Source organism: Fringilla coelebs (genome assembly GCF_963513975.1).
Source record: "Fringilla coelebs genome assembly, chromosome: 1".
Taxonomy (NCBI): domain Eukaryota; kingdom Metazoa; phylum Chordata; class Aves; order Passeriformes; family Fringillidae; genus Fringilla; species Fringilla coelebs.
The window spans coordinates 7,108,841-7,128,437 of NC_140028.1; positions in this window are offsets into that span (position 1 = coordinate 7,108,841).

Sequence of the window (19,597 nt, forward strand, 5' to 3'; positions counted from 1 at the left end):
GGAAATATTTTCGTTGTATTTTGATTTATTTAATTATCCCCTCCTCATTCACAGTAGTAATATAAGTCTATCACTTTTGCTTTACCAAATTTATGACAGTACTCTGCTTCTTGGCACTTGAAAGTAAAGATATCAAATAAGCACTCACCCTAGATAATTACTTTCTGTATTTTATATGTAAAATGTAAGACCAACAGAAGGCTATTTTATCTGACAAGGAAAAAGTAATAAAATCAGCTTTCTATTGATCTCCCCCTGCTGCCCTCCCAAGAATGACAAATGCATAACTCTAGCAGGAACATCATAGTTTTGTTGTCAGCTTGAATCTAGAGAAGCACCTTACCTGTAATGCTGTTAATTAAATGTAAAATGTTTTATGTAACTCTTTATATATTAAAAGGCTAAACAACTCCAATTTTCTAAACTTGTCTTCACAAGGGAGGTGTTCCAGCCCTCCCTATTGTGTGTGGCCCCTGCTAGAAAACACTCATTTTTCTTGAGCTGCATTAAATACTCAAAGTGGGGGTTTCATGAGAATGGAGAAGAAGGAGAGAATAACTTCCTTTGACCTGCTATTCACATTTCTTTGGATGCAGCCCAGGACAGGATAAGCTTTCTGGGCTGGAAACAAATTTTTCCAGTCCATGTCCAGCTTTTTATCTAGCAGCATGGCCAAGTCCATGGGTCTCTCTCAATCCATTCATCACCTGGCCTGCACTGACACTGGGGATTACCCCAACCCAGGTGCAGCACCAGCTATTTGGAATTTTTAAACTTCATGAGGTTCATCTGGGTGCATTCTTCGAGCCTGGCAACCACAGCCACTCATCTTGGTGTAATCTGCAGGGGAGCTGAGGGTGCACTCAATCCCAGTCTGTGACTGAGGAAGACAGGAGTGACTTGGCAACTCCAGCTGCTGGTTCTGCCAGGACCTGGGGATGTGTCTCATCCTGTCCCAACATCTCCCAGGAGTGTTTCAGTTATAACCCTCATGCTTTGATTTACCCCTGTCAAAAGGGAGAATTCAAAAGAGCCCCTTGCCCCAAACAGACTGAGAGGCATTTGCTTTTATAATAACTAAATATTACACAAGGAAGTCAAAACCCATTTGATATATTGCATTTTTCAGGTTATTTTTCATAGGGTGGGTAAATCAATGTAGTAGTCATTAAATTAATGAGATACTAAAATTATCAAACTTTATGATTGTCATCAGAGGTATGAAACTAATCATAGGAATCAGTTTCTACAGCTATGAAACCTCTTAACATTATCAATCAGTACCTAATGCTGATAATAGGACAAGTTAAAGGGATAGAGTGATAGACTTGAAAATCAATAGGACTCATCAGATTCCATAATACTAAATAAAAGTTAGTCAAGTCAAATTCAATATCTGATTTCTGATAATAAGGTCATCTCATTTTGCTAGACCAAGACTTAAGCAAGCCTTTACTTCAATTCTTCTGTCTCAGTGTGTCTCTAGTTCATTCTAGTTTTCAATGCAGTGCAGCAGGAAGATATATTGTGTGTTGAAAAGATTAAATGCCTGAGAAAAATATTTTCTTTATTTTCCATGTAAAATACCAGCTGGAAAAAGTCTCTGTTTTGCTTTGTTTTACAAAATCCAGGAGCAGTGGGGAGGAATTGTTTAGAAAAATATTGAACAGCTATAACAGCTTTATGACTTCAATCTAAAACAGGCATAGGAAATTTTCAGTATTACACAAAAGGCAATGAAATTATATGTACACAGGATTGTCAGGAATTTGTATCCAATATATCCCTTTTCAGCTGCACATTTCTGTAGTCTCTATGAGCTAATGATATGTTCAAAGTCACTACTTTGTGCATTGATAAACAAGTGTAGATGTGTATGTTTTCTTTCCAGTCCATTACTTTTAATTCTATTTTTTTATCTTGATGTTCTCTCCTGATAGTGAACAGAAAATATATTTTCTGCCTGAAACTGTAGAGGTCTTGTCCAGCCACAGTTAGGCAAGGAAGAGGAACCATAAGGAGTTCTTGCACAAACACTGCAGTACTGGATAATAAATATAACATACAGGAGGATCTGTAAATTGTTCAAAAAGCTGAATAGCTGTGTGTATCTAAACTGGAAAAGAAATCACACAAACCCCAAGTAAACTGTGTCTTCAGCTGCTCAGACTACGGGAGGCAACTCTGACACAAGTCATTTCTGTAAGAGCAAATGTGTAGAAAAAAGAAATGTTTTCTCTGATTCAAAGAAAAAAAAAATTAACTATATAAAATTAAGTACACTCTTTTAGAGATATTGCATAAGGAAAACTGATTTATTGATTTTCCCAATGGAAAATGAAGTTAATGAAGTTAACACGGTAAAATAAGTCATAAAATTAAATAATAAATTAAAAATCACTGGCCAAGTCTGATTTTTCATAGAGAATATTTTAATTCTTGCTTACTGTTTTTTATTAGACCTTCACATTTTTCATTTATGACATTTACATTCTGCTTTGTGAAAAAACTTAGAGCCAAAAAAAAGGGTAGATCAGTTGAACAGCTGAGAAGTCTGTGCTGACCAGCCAAGTTTCTTAAACCCAAAGCTTGGATTTTACTTTGCTACAAGAGATAGAGCATTCAGGTAACAGAAGTACTGAAACAAAAAGTAGCCTGTTTTGCATATACAAATTTGAGGATGAGTTTGGTTGTCTGAAAAAAAAATACATCCAGTGCTTGTTAAGAGGTTTGAGAGTAACCAAAATATTCAAAAAGAAATTGGGTGCAACACAGAGCTGACAGAGACCTTTTTGAGACTGGTAACTGGAGATCAAGCAGCATGGAATAATATAATATAATATAATATAATATAATATAATATAATATAATATAATATAATATAATATAATATAATATAATATAATATAATATAATTATAATACATAATATATTATATATTATATATTATATTATAGCATAATAATATACTTTATATAATTAATAATTAATTAATATTATTAATTACTATATATTAATTAGTATTTTAATATAATAGTATATTGATATATTAAATAATATATTATGTATTATTAATAATTAATAATTATATAATATAATATATTATATCGAATATATAATATAATATGATATATATAATATGATATTTTATTATTATAATATAATGCAATATATTATATTATATTATATTATATTATATTATATTATATTATATTATATTATATTATATTATATTATATTATATTATATTATATTACATTATATTGTATTATTAGATAATATAACTTAATTATTATAGGATGTGATGTCATATAATATAAATTATAGATAATATAAAAGCCCAATGTCATACTATATTTTATTGTATCACAATATTCCCTGCAAAATTGACATCTCTTCAGGGAATATTTAGATTCTTGTTGATTGGCTTTTTTATATTTACCTTCTGGAAAACATCCTTGGGCTGGCTCAAAAGATCACAGGACAGTCACTAAATTGATCCATTTCTACTTCTACCCTGAATAAAACTGAATATAGCTGAAATAACTTACAATTTATTACACACCCATTTTGTTTTTTCATGTTAACCAGTCATCATATCCATTACTTTTTGTTCCTCATGTAAAAGGTGTCTCACTTCCTGCTTGTTACAGCTGGTATCCTCTAAAAATAAAAATAATAATAAAAAATAACTGCTTTCCTTCTATGATCAGACTCCATTTCCAAAATAGGGAACCCCCTTTAGGCAGTGTAGACCTATTTTAGGCATTTAAATGCCAATTGATCTATATTAATTATTATTTATCTATGCTAATATCATAGTACCAACAGTAATGTGCACTGGGTTACTGTATTTTGAATCCATGAAAGCTGTTCTTTTTGCATTTTGGTAAATAGATGTTTCCAGACCCTTTCAAAAGAACATCCCCTGAGAAATAGTTTTTGTGTACATGTTGGCTTTTATTTGAACCCATTACAACACTCCAGATTTTTTTTTCCTCCTTACAGGCTTTTTCATGAGTTTTTAAAAGCCTCATAGTTACTCTTCAATAACTGGAAACAACTCTGAATTTCTAATTGCCTATTCAGGGAGGTCAGAAGTGCTTGTTCTACAAAGCAGTTCAGATCCAAGGGAGATTATGTTATTACATTACTTTTGGATTGTTACTTTTGCAAATTGGCAGATTTCTTAGAATAGCATGGCTATAGCTGTGTATTTAATTTTCTTTTTTTTTTTTTTTTTTTTTTACTGGTAGATACATTCATCTCACACTAGCAAATACCAAGACTCAACAGCAGGATGTGTGTAGGAAATTATAATCATGAACAGAGCTTCAGGAACAAACTGTGCTGGGGGAGTGCTGGTTCCACAAAGCTCGTGTGGGGGTTACCAGGGAAGGCTGAGCAGGGAGAAAACAAGGAAGCAGCAACAGCAGCAGTTCCCAAAATATTTTGAATGTTGTTGTTGCACTTTGGTAGTTGAGTGAAAAGTGTTTAACCAGAGCCTTGTGAATGTTGGATTGTGGGTGAAATTTAACTGGATTTTGTCCAGCCTGGGAAAGCTGGCTGTGATTGTTTCAAGTAAACCAGCAGAGGATTTTGTAGGTGCAACATCCAAGGTGTCATTGTCACTTTTCAGTGAGGCTTGCAGACTAACAGTGCTCTGAAAAACCATATTCCTTCATGCATGGCAATTAATGAACAAATGAGGACTAGAAATCCTGACTTTCAGTTAATGCTGTTTCTAATCCTCACATCACTGAACCAGTTGTTGAGTAAAGCAAGGAAGTGTGTGTGTGAGGAAAAAAAATCAAAGTAAAATATCTTTACAGACAACATAAACTGTGTTATCTGAGCACTTCAAAACTGTTAATGGACTTTATCTTGACAGCTTCGCTGTGAAGTAGGGTAGTGATAATAAATTTTAAGAATAAAGACCTGAAATACAGAAAAACCAAGGTCAATATTAAAAACAAGCTGACCAATAAATGTATTACAAAACAAGCAAACCTCCCACCAAAACGTGAAACAAATAAATGACCAATAAAACTTTAAATATACCTAATATTTCTATACTGCTGCTCTGAATTTTGTATTCTATGATTAAGATGTATATTAGGGGCATTTTGAAGAGCAAAAACTACCTGGATAACTTACAGTCATGCCCTTTCTTAAATGTGGACTGAATAAAAAGGCAGTTCCAGCTCTCCTTGGCTATAGGCACCAGACAGATCCTGTACCTGAATTCCATCACTGTGGGTCTTTGAAAGAGGAGCTTGGTATTTGTACAGACCAAACGTAGGGAAGTCCTACTCTTCCCTCTGCAAAAAAAAAAAAAAAAAAAAAAAAATCAGCTTTCTTGACCCTAAACCTGTAATAATTCAAAGAACTTCTCCATAATATAACAGCTGAAGAAATAAGATCTAACTATTTGTTACTAAAGAAAAAATTACACCTGAACATAGGTCATGTATGGACTAAATAAAACCCTAGTCCATTCTGTCCAGGAAATGGTGCTGGGAAAGACAATAATGGTTAAACATTGAGAAAAGCAGAAGGTTAATCTGACCTTTCTTTTCATCCTAATTGTTTCATTCAGACCCCCAAATTTAAATCCTTGTATTTTAAAGCTGAGACTTTTTAGATGTTCAATAATCTGTTGCTTGTATAAACATCTATTTATTTCAAGGTTTTGGTTGTTTATTTTTATACACAAAATATTTGGACATAGCTGCAGGTATTTGAATATTGTTGCATGCATAATTGAGATTTTATGTAATATTCACACATACAAAATTCATGGTGATCTATATGCATATACAGAAGGAAGTAAAAGCATATTTAAAGGAGAAAAATAATTAAGTAACATTACCTATTAATGGTCCATGAAAGCTACTGAGGTACCAACTTTACTATTGAGAAACCTTTTCTCTGAGTATTATTGAAAGGCCATGCACAGCAGACAACTCAGCTATTGAGCATCCCATGTCAGCGCAGTCTCTTTGATTTTGGTAAGATTTGTGCTACTGGATCCAGGTGCAGAATTGGAGTCAAAGTCAGACTAGAGGGAATATTGATCCATGATGGTTTTGTGATTCCTGTGTCTCTGTGCCATTGAATCACATGTTTGAAAGTCATTGAACTAAAATGAATATGCCTGCAAATAAGTGTGAGGCTTTTGCAGACGGCAGCACAAAGTATGTCGAATTACCCTCTGAATGATTCAGCCAAAATTTCTAAATGGCTGGCTCACACAATCCATGGAATTTATAATTGACAGCATGCAGGTGCATGAATATGGGGGAATTTTTCTTGGGTGTGTTTCAGAGACCTATAAAGCCTCAGACATTATAGAGATGTGCCGAACCAACCATAAATAATTCAGGTAGCCTGAGAACCTCTGCATCCACTGTTTTGCAAGGAATCTGCATGTACTGCTGTTAGCTTTCTTTCTACTCACAGCAATTATTTTTGAGGCAGCAGCTTGCTTTTTAAATGTGCAGCAGTTATTTGAAAGAACAGTTCTTAAAAAACTGAACATCCAGATGTGCTCTGTCGAGTTTCTCCAAGCTGTGTCAATACATTATTTTGGGGTCACAGACTGATGTTATGTGATTCCAAATGTCAAACCTGAAAAAAAATATAAATTACTTCTCTGCTTTGGACAGACAGACTTGTTCTTATACATAATATCCTATCTAAGATTTTGATTGCTTTTTAGAAGATCATGCCCCTCATAAAAGTTCTCCTTCAGCATTTTTGACTTTGCCTTATCCTTTTTGTTTTCCTCCCTTTGGTAAAACTGGTTCATGAGGCACATTTGGTTCTCATATGCACTTAGTTATCCTAGAGGTAGAGTAAAAGCAGGGAATTAGTTAAAATTAAAAAGAGCTAACGAAACAAAGCATGTTACTTTAAATCCAAAAGAAAAAAATTGAAAGAGACTCTGACTATTTTGAGCTGAGTTCAGCTGTGTGATCTGTACTCTCTTGAGTAAAGATAGGTGCAGTGTGTTTTCCTCCAAAAATACAGATTTGTGTCAATCATAGAAGCCATTAAAAAGTAACTTAAAATAATGCTTTTTATTTCAAGACATTTAAAATAGAAATTTCTTTTCATTAAATTATTTTTGCAAATGCACTTGTGAAAGCAATTTGAAGCAAAAAAAATGTTTGTTCTTTTGCAGATCTTGAAATAAAATGTATTTTTAATAATGATCAAAAAATCTTTACTTTTGAAAAAAGTAACAAAGTTTGTTCAGCTCAAAATATTTTTTCCTAGAGCTCACACAAACCCAAGATTTAATTCTTTGCTCAGCTCTACTCCTGAGTTTAAAGGAGCTCCCTAAAGGCTTTTCATAGCCCAGATATCTTTTTGATTCCTTTTTTAATGACATTTTTCTTAACTTTTATACTTAGATATTAATTATATATATTAACTTATGTACTTACATAAGTGATATATTTCAGGAGAGGATGATAATCTTGAGATGACAGTCTGCAGTAGACTGCAGCGATCTCTGTTTAAGTTCCAAGGTGGTCTTAAGGAGGTTTTGAATTCTTGTGGTTGCACAATACCCACCAAAACTGGCTTATTCACTGGAATTATTGCACATCAGCTGAAAGGTTCCTGCCTCTCTCAGGTCAGACCACCCAGCTGAGGTTCATAGTCTGACTCACAAACTGGTTTTAAAATGAGACAGCAAAGGAGACCCTGCTGAGAGGATGAAACCCTACTCCAGCTTCCTTCAAAGCACAAGTGGAATGACACAATTGACCCCCTAAGGAATCATTTTATTATCAACAGCTACACACTACATCAAATATGTTTGCTCTAAGTAAGCAAAACTGCAACTGAAGGAGTTTTGATCACTGGAGGGAATATTAAGTCCTTATAAGTGTTGCTTCTGGGGTCCCAATGCTGTCCTTAATGACATTTTGGACCTCAGTTTCCACTGCTTGTTTCTCTCTATCTCCAAACCTTATCACCACTCTGTTTAAATTCTTATGTACTCTTCAGAATTAATTTATCTTATCCAGTTTCTTTGGGGTGTTTAATGACTCTCAATCCTCACATCATATTCACTCCTGCTCGTAGCATTCATAACTGGCTCTGCCCACTGCCTGTTGCTATTACATGAAGTAAAAGGCAAGAGACACATATTTATGTTTTTGTAAAGCTTTGCCCTCATTTCTTTGCTTGCCAGCTTAGGCTTGGTGGTTCTTAAAGGCTCCCACACTACTGGAACAATGTTGACTCTGTAAAGTCCATTTATTAATTATGATATGTTGCAAAAGAACTTCTGGGAAGATCAAGGGCACAGGCAGGATGCTGCAAAGTTTGGTGACTCCATGGAGTCAGGATCAGCAGGGGATTCTTGGGGGACCAGAAGAAGAGATGGGAACAATAAAGAGCAACCCCCAGCCCAGAGCCCCCAGCCCTGTGGGGATGTTGCAGCTCCACAGAACAAAGTCAGGCCATTTTATCTACCAGAGCAGATCTGGTAGTCTCTTTCCAAAGTCCAAGATAAACAAGAAAAGGTCCAAAAGTTACTCCTTTGGAAGAAACTGTTGTCTATTTCCCTGACAGAAATCTTCTCTGGAAACTAAACCCATTATTTTGCTTAATATAGGCAAAATAAATTGGTCTCTGTTTTTCTCTGTACTATAAAGTAGTTTTCCTAGGATGTATTCTAGTTAACTCTCCAACTGAGTTTCTCTTCACTATATAACAATGTGATTAAAAGCTCTGATAAGATTTTCCAACTTTTAAACTTGCTCAACAGTTTTTGTAAGTAAGTTTAACTGCACATGTGTATTAAAAAGTACACTTTTCAAAAGATACATATTTAACTTTAAAAGCTTAGGGTGTTTCAACATTATAAAGAAAATATAAAATATTATGAGTGAGGTTTTATACAAGGGAATACATGAGCTATCTGGAAAAGAAAGGGAAACCTGAATTATAGAACACAGAAACCCTTAATAAAAGTCACAAGGCTACTGAATATGGAAATCTAAGGATTTTCAAGTTTCTGACTTTCGGCTTCTTTATTTTGGAGAGCATTAATAGCAAAATTGCCCTGTTAATGTAAATCCCAGCAGAACTTGCAAACCTTGAATCAGAATTCATTTCCTTTTGTCTCTGCTGTAATAATGAGTATATATGGAAATAAATCTCCCATTTCTGCTCTCTTAAAGCCCTTGAAGGTGGGTGTGGGGGGGATTTTTAGCTAGATGAAAGAAGCAAGGCCATGTGCAGCTCACAGTTCTATGTTGCACTTTTGGTATTTATATTATAGGGGTGCACATGGGGGGCAGGAGTCCACTGATTCACAATAAATGATTTTTCAGATTCCAACATTATCCCAGGCTGGACAAAGCCTGTGCAAACAGAAATGCCAAGACATTTGCCAAAGGTCACAGAACAAGCTCATGGCAAAGCTCAGGAAATATTCTTTTTGCACCCAAGCAAGGGTCTGAATGACCTGACTGGGCTGGTTTTCAAGACCTGGTTTTGGAAGATTGTTACTTCTGTGAAACCCTATATCTGAATGATGCACTTCACATTCTGATCTGTCAGGATTCAGCCCAGAGTCCAAACCAGCTGCTTTGTGCCTTGCTGGTGGTGAATTTCTGGGCCTGCTAGGAAGGCACCATCCTTTCCATGCTGAATGAAGCCTGTCTGTACATGGCACCTGTTTTACTCAGGTTATGAGTAGCACCAATACAATCTCCCCTCAGGGGTGGATCTAAGTATTAGAAAAGCAGCAATAATACTGCCACTGTCACTGTGTTGATATTTTCCTGGTATTTCTTGTGAAGCTGGGCACAGGAACTAATAAGCTTATATTATACTGATGTTTGAATAAATCATTATGTCAAATTAGGTTGTACTCAAACCCATATATTGTTGCTCCTCTAGTTCTGTGGAAAACAGAGTGGTTAAATAATTTCAAGCTTCCACTTGCCTTCTTTCTGGGTACAGAATTTCAATATAATTTGTGGAAGAGAGGGCCAAAACCTCTAAAATAAAACTCTCCTCCCCCATTTACATACAAGGAAAAATGAGGAAAAATGCAGATACCCTGAGTGCAGGCCTTGTACATCAGGAAACTAACAGGAACCACATTATTGGTATAATCACTGTCAAAACATGAGATTTAGAGGAGAAAAGAATTTAAATTTTAAAGAACTTTTATGAAAGGGCTTACATTTTCCCAAGTAATATCCCATTAATTTAACGTGTTCATTGTTCTCTTACCCGTAGCCATCAAATTATTCTTCCTTTTTCGCATATAGTGCTGATATCTGCTGATGGATTAGTTTGTTTACAAAGTCTGCAGCTCAACAGATTTTGAAAAGCACTGCAATTCAGAATTTAATAGCTGGTTCTCTTGAAAGTGGAAGGTCAGAATTAAAACTGTATACCATGAGGCTGTCACTGTGAGTATGGGTTTGGTAATGGGCTCTGAGGCACAAACAGAATACACTACAGCAAAATTTATTAGATAACTTTTAAACACTCAGGAATATGTTTGAGATTGATATGTAGGCATTGGAGGCACTTAAAAAATGGATCATTTTGGAGACTATTTTGACAAATGATACTTCCTTCAACAATTGGCCAGCAATGGAAGCTGTGTCACTTCTAAGTGCATCTAAATTGCCTAGTACTATTAAGAAGTCATTTAAGCTTCAGCAGTGTTTTGTCTGATTCTGAAACTGAGCACTTAAAATGTATGTCTTGTCCAAACACACAATGAAAACATTATTTTTAACTTTCTTTTTAAGCCTGTCTTTCTCCACAAACATACACACATCCCCAGCTGAAAGGAAATAAAATAGTAAATGATGATGACATGTTCTATCAAACGCATGAGTGGAATAGGATCTATCACTGTGTCAGTCTGGCTATAAGAGCTTTCTTCTAGGACTCAAGGGGATATTAAAATAAGAAAAGTTTTTTTTAGCACTTTACGTGATTCATGATTTAGACACAACATCCTTGGGTTTCATAAGCCAAGGAAAAACTTAGGTAGGTACAGAGTAATACAGAATGAGTGAAATAGATTTTTGATTTTACAAACCACTCAAATGGACATAATAATTTAGACATTTCTACAGTAAAATGAGTGGGAGAAAGCTTCTGTGGAAGTTTCTAGGTATAATTTGCAAAGTCAAACAGACTATTGCAATTTATTTCTCTTACATCCCTATATGTTGTGCTGTGCTTAAAACTGGTAAGAGTTTAAGCAGTGACAGGTATCAAAACCAAATCCTATATTCAGTAGCCAATGGAAATTCAGCTTTTTTCCTTTGATTAATTTGGTAGCTATTTTCTCCACCTCTTCCAATGTATAGGGAAATGTACAGGCACTCACAACACAGCCATTGCTCAGTCTTGCAGTGGTGCACAAAACAATTTAGAAATTGCTGACAGTATTAGTGTTGATAAGTGGCATCTCAATGAATACAAAAAAATCTGACAGTCTATTCTTATGGAAGGATGAGGATAATAATGTGTTGGCTATCTGTGCATCTTACAATGATTCCCATTGCATTTCCTTGAACTCAGCTTTTCAAATGTTTCTTTGTATACTGGGTGAGAAGACTTACTCGTTTGAACAAAGTAACTACTTTCTCTTAGGGTTCTTCTAAAAATTCACTTTTGTTCTTACACAAAATAGATAAATGAACAGCAATTTTTCTGTTATGCCAAGAAACAATCTTGGCTTTCTCAGGGTCTCCAAAGCTGTCTGTATTGCTGAGATTTCTATTTAGATTTGCAAGATTTCTTAGCTAGAGAAAGTCTTCCTTTTCTTCTTCAAATTCTGTGTGGTCCCCACTCCAACAGGAAGCTCATTCCACAGCTTGGGCTTTCAGGCAGCACAGAGCTTGAGATATCTCTCATTAGGGAAGGGGTGTGTAAGTACTTGTTAAGTGACTGACTCCTCAAGCACTGATGATAACTTGAACAGTAGGAATGTTCAGAAAGCACTGGGATGGCACAGAAACTGGAACAGCAGCAGCTGTGTTCCCAAGATTGAAGACTTTGTCACTAGAAATCTGCAGCTATGAAGGTACAAATCCAGAACTATCTTTGCTTTACCATATGCAATCACTGAAGGCAGAAGAAATTAGAAGAAAGAAATAAAAAATTTTTACTGCTTCAGTGGAGAAAGGAATGTAGAAAAGAAAAAGTCCCTCTCCACACAGAGGTCCAGAATCATCAGTGATTTAATATTCAAACCAGTTATAGATCTGCACATGCTTATCTTAGGAATTAAATATATTGTTATTTGCTTGGCTGGATCAAAATTTTTGCCTTTGAGATGCTATCACAAAATAAGCAGGGAAGTGACTAAATTTAGTAGCAGGTAAGTAATTTGCCCTTGTTTTCCTGACCACCAAGCTGGGATTGTTCAACATGCTTTTCCCATTAGTGTTCTTGAACAGCATACCTCCTGAAGAAGAGACTTATATGCATTTTTAAAATCTGTGGAGAAAAAAAAGGTATTTGAGCATGCCAGCCTTAAAGCCACAAGAGCTCTTGCTGATGGTTTTCTGAAAACATTTTTTTTGAACAACAATATCTGATGAAATGCAATGCAGTTTGAAACAAAAGCATTGTTTATAGCAAATTACAGTGAAACTGAGAACCTATCTCTAATTATCCTTTGAAATACAAACTGCATGGTGTACTGTAAAAAGGGCTGCATAATAAATGCAGACATACCACTGCATTGTTGGACAGCTATTTCATCTTTGTCCAATTTATTTATTTAGTAGTTAAAATTAGAACTGGATTCTTTCCAGAAGGTTTCAGTACCTGATTTTCTCTAAAGCACAGTACCAGAGCCCTGAGTACAGTAAGACAAGATGCTTTCACTGCAATAATAACTGAAATTCAGCACTGACATGCAAACAGGTTCAGCTGAGTGTCCCTTCCTTCAGTTTCATTAGAGTCCAGCTTCCTAATTGATGACTGAGTCAGCCCTTGCTGCACTCAGTCCAAGGAGATGAAAGTGAGAAGAAATACAGTTCTTGAAAGTATAATTTCCAGGGAATATTAGCTTAAAGGTTCACAGTTACGTGCCACCAAAGCACTGACTCAGCCACTCCTATAAGATGTCACTCTGAGTATTTATCCTTGGAGCAATGTGAAATTTTTCACTATCTACAGAGCTTCTTCTGGTTAGACTTGTCTATTCAAAAGTGCATGGTGGACAGGAACATGAGAAATACTGAATTCAGATGAATCAGTAACTTACCCAAGAATTCATCTGTATTGGAGGTATGTGCTTGTGACCCATTCCGATTCACCCTCCAAAAGAAAATAGAAAATACACCAATGCTATATGCACCATTAGAGTTAACTAATTGGTCAAGCATCCCCCAATTTACAGCAAATTGTCAGGCACTTATCATAAAAACTCCCATTTCTGCTATTGTGAAACACATCAGGAAGAAAAAGAAAAGAGACATATCTTTTATTGTCTATTTAGTCTTCATTTGCTTTTTAATTTCAACACTTACAGAAAATCATGAAACCAAGGTAGTAGTTTAAATTAACCTGCTAAAATTTTTAAAAAACACTCACCAAAGGCTCTAGTGATCTCACTTATTCTATTTTTTCAGAACTTGCAAATGTTTAAAGTACTTACCTGGAAGCCTGAACTAGGATGTGGCAATCATGACATCAGCAGCTCTGTCTGTTCTTGACTCCTGTTGCCTAGTCTGTGGCTTCTGTCACTCTTCTCTGCACTCTGCTTGAATTACAGCTTCATTCTCCTTTTCCAAGGGCCATACTGCTTGATGTGTTTCAAAAAGTTGCATTCCTGCAAATCTGCAAAAATATTCATAGTGGGTTTTTTTTGGCAAAGAAATGCTGGAAATTTCAAAAATAAATAAAGATGAAAACTGGGAGAAATAATAGGGTTGTCCTAATATTTCTGTGATGACAGCCTTGTTAATCTATTTTATGTTCTTTAAAGAAATTATCTTCATCTATCTTTTTGTACATTTGGGAATAAGTTTACCCTATGTATCTCAGGAAGACAGTTTTCACATCCAGCTGAAAAGGCCTTTGAAAAAGGCCTTAGCTATAATTCTCTTGTTCCTTAAGTGGCACCTGAAAGGTGCTTCAAAGAGAAGAAAGGCTATTCACATCCCTTTCCCTGCTACAATATCCTAGGAAAAGACATGGCACAAATTCTGTGACATAAAACCCTCCAACCTCATGGCACGTCCAGTAGCAGTGCCCATTGCCAAGAGAGCAAGGCTTCAGTGTTCCTTTCTTTCATGAGACAATCATTAGTTTTTGAACAAAAATGTCTAACTTGAATGTTTTCATAAAAAAGGATCTATTGAAACAGCTGTTAAAGGTGGTTAGCTATCATCATTTAAGCAACAAGGAGACCATCTATCTTTAAATGGAATTATTTTTAAGTTAGGTTGATAATTTATAAGATTTTGGGTATAACTCCCAAAGAAATAGACAGCCATAAGATTATAATTTTGGGTTGAGCAAAACTGCTGTGGTGCTGTGGACAGGATGAGGATTGCAGGGCTGACACTGGCTGCAAGTACAGCACTGACCCCATCAAGGTAATGGGGAAACACATGTAGCAGTAAATTTTTTTTGGAAGAAACAAGTCCACAGTGCTCCTGTGTAATTCTTTAATATTGGAAAAATATGTGAAATGTGCTTATTTTGTATATGTGCCAGTTCTATTTCCAAGTGCCCAAGTCCTTTGGAAGGGTAAAAGTACATGCTTAAACTGATGTAGGTATGATGGTTCTTCCCCTCCTGAGGCTGACACAGAATCAGCTGCAGGAGTTCTTTCCTGGAGCTGGAGTATATTTTTCAAATCTGGGAAACAAAGAATCCATCATGCATTGAGTTATCTGTTAGATAAGGAAAAAACTCCTGTTAGATCAGGAGAAGGAATTATTAACCAAATAAAGTCAAATCAACCAAAGCATCACTTCAGAATCAGGCAAAAAAGAAAAAATTTTTTAAAAAAGGGTGTTCACTGTAACTATAACTGGCCCAACTGTTTGTCTTTGCTTATTTTCTAAATTTATTTTCTTTTCCTACAGGACCATCATTCTTACTTGTGCACTTCTTGTCATCACAGGGCATGAATAAAATAAAAAAAGGAGAAATAAAAATTCAATATGAAAGGCCATTCCCCTTTTGCAATGCTCTTCCATTTAGTGGCTGCCACAGTTCAGTAATATGACAGAACGTAACACAGAATATAACTGGGGTTTTTTTATTTCATTTTCATAGTTAAAAGACCTTTCTTGAAATTGCTTTTCATTGTTTATCTTGTTCTCACTTAAAAAAGACAGGACCACCTGCATATAGATAACAGGAAGGGAAATGAGTTTTGCTATCTCCTATTTAAAGTACAAACATTGCTCTTTATAGTCCAAATCTTCTAAGGGATTGATGGTATCTTGACTGTATTTGTTTTACTTCTCCTCAATTCAATTTACAGAAAATGTCCTAGTGCAAGAAGCAACAAAGTAAATACAGTGATGCACAGAATAACAGCATTAAGTTCCTCTCATTTTGGTCACTTGCCGATACTCCACATGAATATGAAACAAAGATTCCAGTGTCTAAACAATTCAGCTTTAGAACTTTGTGATTTGTCTGAATCACTTAGTGATGCTAGGACAGAGAGCATAGAAATTAATTTTTTTGGACAGCTGAAAAACCTGCTGTTTGTGATATAAATCCAAGTCTCCCCATAATTTGGCTGGGAGGCCTGCAGATCAGTCCCTGTGTCCCTGCTTCACTGGTGTGAAAATCCCATCAGGAAGGAGGGTAGAGGGGAAAGGAAGTAGATGGCTGGCATTAACATGTCATTTGCTGTAGAGCTGGGATATTAGTCAGGACACAGAGTCCCTGGAGCTAGAACACAATCCTAATTTTTAGTATATATTTACTTTTATCATTTCAAAGTACCATTTATACCCTGGTGCAACTGGGATCTAAACCCACCTTTAGTGATCTAAAATAATCCTTAAAGTCTCTTTTTGCTTAGTTTGAAATAGTCTTCTGTGTCTGAAAAGCATGACTCTGAACAAGTCTAGAGCTCTTCTGCTAATGATTGGATAGTCTTGCTCCTGTCTCAGTCCCAAGGGAGTCAAGGTACCTTGGCATATTCTGCAAGGATTCTGAAAATTCCTGAGGTTTATGTGGAGATATGGTACAACAGGCTGTCATGCCAAAGCTTTCAACTTTCTAGGTGACATGTTATCTGGGACAATCAATCTGAGTTTTGGCCTTGGATCCAAAAATGACATCTACTTTCTGTTCCAAGAACTATTTGGTGTGAACTGTGCAAACTGGAGAAGCAAGACCTATACTCAAAATCCTCCATATAGTTCAGTGGCTTTAGCACAATGCAGAGAGTTCTTCCTGTGGTTTTTTTTACCTTCTGCTCATTCTTCCACTCCATATCTGAGGATGTCACTCATCTTTACTGACAGGAAGTGTATCTACAGTAAAAAGAGCAAAAAGCTAACTTGCTTTATGTTTGTTCAAATTATGCTGCCACTAAATTTAAGGAGAAGCCTAATAATGTCTTTAGTGTAAATTTTCATTGGAATACAAACTAATGTCATGATAAGTTCTGCTTTAGATCAATTCAAGACTCCTTATAGTCTTAATATATTTTTTGGGGTTTTTTTTCACTGGATTGCCTTAATTCATCCTGGAGTAAGAGTGAAGAAATTGAGCATCCCTGAGAAGAGGTTTTCCCCAACAATTTCATGAATATTTTGGGATTGCAGATGTTAGTGTGTTCTGCTTCTCTTGTCTCTTCTTTGCACTCCTACAGTACATTTGCTATAAAATAGTAACAGAGGGATGGGTTTACTTTTCAATCAAGAACAATTCATAGTTATGTTTTTCACTTTTCAAACATTTTTTTTTCATTTTAATTCCTTCAATGCCAGGAAAAGGGATCTGACTGTGGGATAGTAGTTTCTGAATTTGGATGATCTTACAGGTAGCTTTAGATGGTTGGTTTTCTGTATAAGTTCTCAAGTAGGCTTTATCTCTGTGTTATAAAAAGCCCAATTGACTCTTGTCATGAATCACATTGGATTTAAAGAAACTTGGCAACCTGAGAAACTTGGCACCTATTTACTTATTTTTTTCAGCTCTGATCTTCAAGTTCTCTACACACTGATGCAAGGTGAGATGTTACTCATAATTTTCCTGCATAAATTGTAGTAAAAAAGAAAACTGCTAAGCAAATCTGCCACTAGGTGTGAAGATAGAAATAACAGGGAATCTGTGTTCCTTTGAAATCAGCATTTCCTTTTTCACCAGTCACTACCAGGTAACTGCACTTGGACTGCAGACTTAGGCTAAATTAAACCAATGACTTAGTGTGATATCTTCATGTCCCATTAGTCAGATTCCCTAAGTCCTGCTTGCTGCTAAACGAAAAGTCACTTGTTTTATTTCATTGGCTGGGTTAATGGCAATGAAATACCATTACATCAGGAAAACTTCTGACCTTTTGCTGCATCTTTTTGAGAACTGAGCTGCTAATGACTGTTCATATTAATTGGAAATCTGGAAAACAGATGTTTCAGTGCAGTTCTTCATTCCGTGATGTTCAGTCATCCTGCCACCCATCAAGAGATAATAACCTCAATATAGTGCAGCAGGAATAAACCAAGTATTTGACTAACATCAGTGTCCAATCTCTGTGCCAGATAACTCACCCAAACATTTAAAGTTTTACTTTGTTCACTTTGTGAACCTGACCCTCTTAAAAAGCCTAGGATATTATCTAGTGCTTATAAACCAATGGAACACAGGAATTGGGGACTTGGCACTTGCTTAAATCTGCCAGCCCTGCTGTCAAGGCAACAACCTTTTCTTCAAAGACCAGCATGGCCTGGGTAATAACTACTAACAGAGCCTCCACATACTTCATTTCAGTTGTAAACGTATTTAGTCACTGCATGTCAAAGTGTTTCAGTTGTTCAGATGAGGTGGATCAGTTCAGCTAGCTTTTGTCTTTCCTTTTGTTTTATTCAAAGGGGGAAATTAGGAGACCAAATGTAAGCTCATCATGCACCATAAAAGTGAGGAAGCACATCTTTCAAACAGTATTTTGATAAGATATTCAAAATATATTCCTATATTTTCCACTAGAGTTAGTTTTTAAACTTGAAGAGCTTGAGGTGTATCCCAGACAAAATCTTGGAACAATATTCTTTTTAGATCAGTTACAGCAAATGTGTATCCTGTACACATTGTTTTCAAATGATTAAGAAAGAGGTGTTCCCTGTTCATCTCTAATTTCATCCCATAGATGTTTTGACCTTATGAGGCTGCTCTTTCATATCAGAGATAAAAATGAGTGTGTTGAAAGCTCAGAGGGGTGGGGTCTTTGCTTTCAAACCAATTGAATATGTCTCTATTTCTGAGGGACTCATGCATTAACAGGAGGATAACATAAACCCAAATCTAACTGATAATATAAAGCCAAAGCCAACTTGAATTAATATACATTATTTTAAGACTAAATTGAAATCTAAATTAAAATTCAGTTCCGTTTAGAAATGTGGAAGCAATGGGTGTGAACCTGTGCCTATAAGAAAGAGCCCTCATGTATATATTGGAGTTTTACTGTAAGAAATGCTATTGCTAAGAGGTGGAAGAGGTAATAGCAATTGTCCTGACAAATTGCCTCCCTGACTATATAAATAGCACACTTTTGCAATATTAATTGAAGAAGGATCCAGGAATAGTAAATACACATTTTATTCTATAAATCAGTTTGACATACTATGGCTCACTTGAAACATATCCATCAGCGGTGATCAGAAAATTAATTAATATAAAAAAAGGGAAATGAGAACAGAAGACATCCTGTAAGATTGTTCAGATTTCCAAAGGAGCTTATTAACAAAGATATATTCCTGTTGTCAAAACCCTTTTTTCAGCCATCTTTCTTCAGGGCTTGCTATGAATAGAACCACAGCCATTTACAGGAGAGCTGAAGACATATGGCAGATCTCTTACCAGAATGTCTCTCTAACTTCACTGTGAGACTACACATATTTTCAAAACTTTCTGAGCCATAAATCTTTAAATCAGGAAAAGAACTTTAAGTCCTTAAATTTCATGTAAGACTCTATGACTTACACACCATGTGATGTCTCATAAGGCTCTTTCCATGTGACCCAAATTCAGGGAACATCCCTGCCATCCAAGCCAGTGATGCCTGAGGGAGAAGCAGTTTCCAGAACAGGCCAAAGGCAGCAGTGTCAGAGGAGGAGGAAGCAAAGGAAGGAGCAGCAGCAGAGAGACCCCACAGGGGATGGAGGATGAGGAGGGACAGAGGGGCTCCAGGCCCAGGACAGGAATCCCTGGTAAGGGATTTCCCTGTCCTTATCTCAACCCAAAAATATTTCCACTCTATTTTCTTCCCCATCCTATTGAGGATAGGGAGTGAGACGCTGTGTGAGAGTTTGACCCTCAGCCAAGTTTAACCCTCTCTGGTCCTGTTGACTTTTAGATGTGATGTAAATTTAAGGGTCTTACAAGAGAAAGG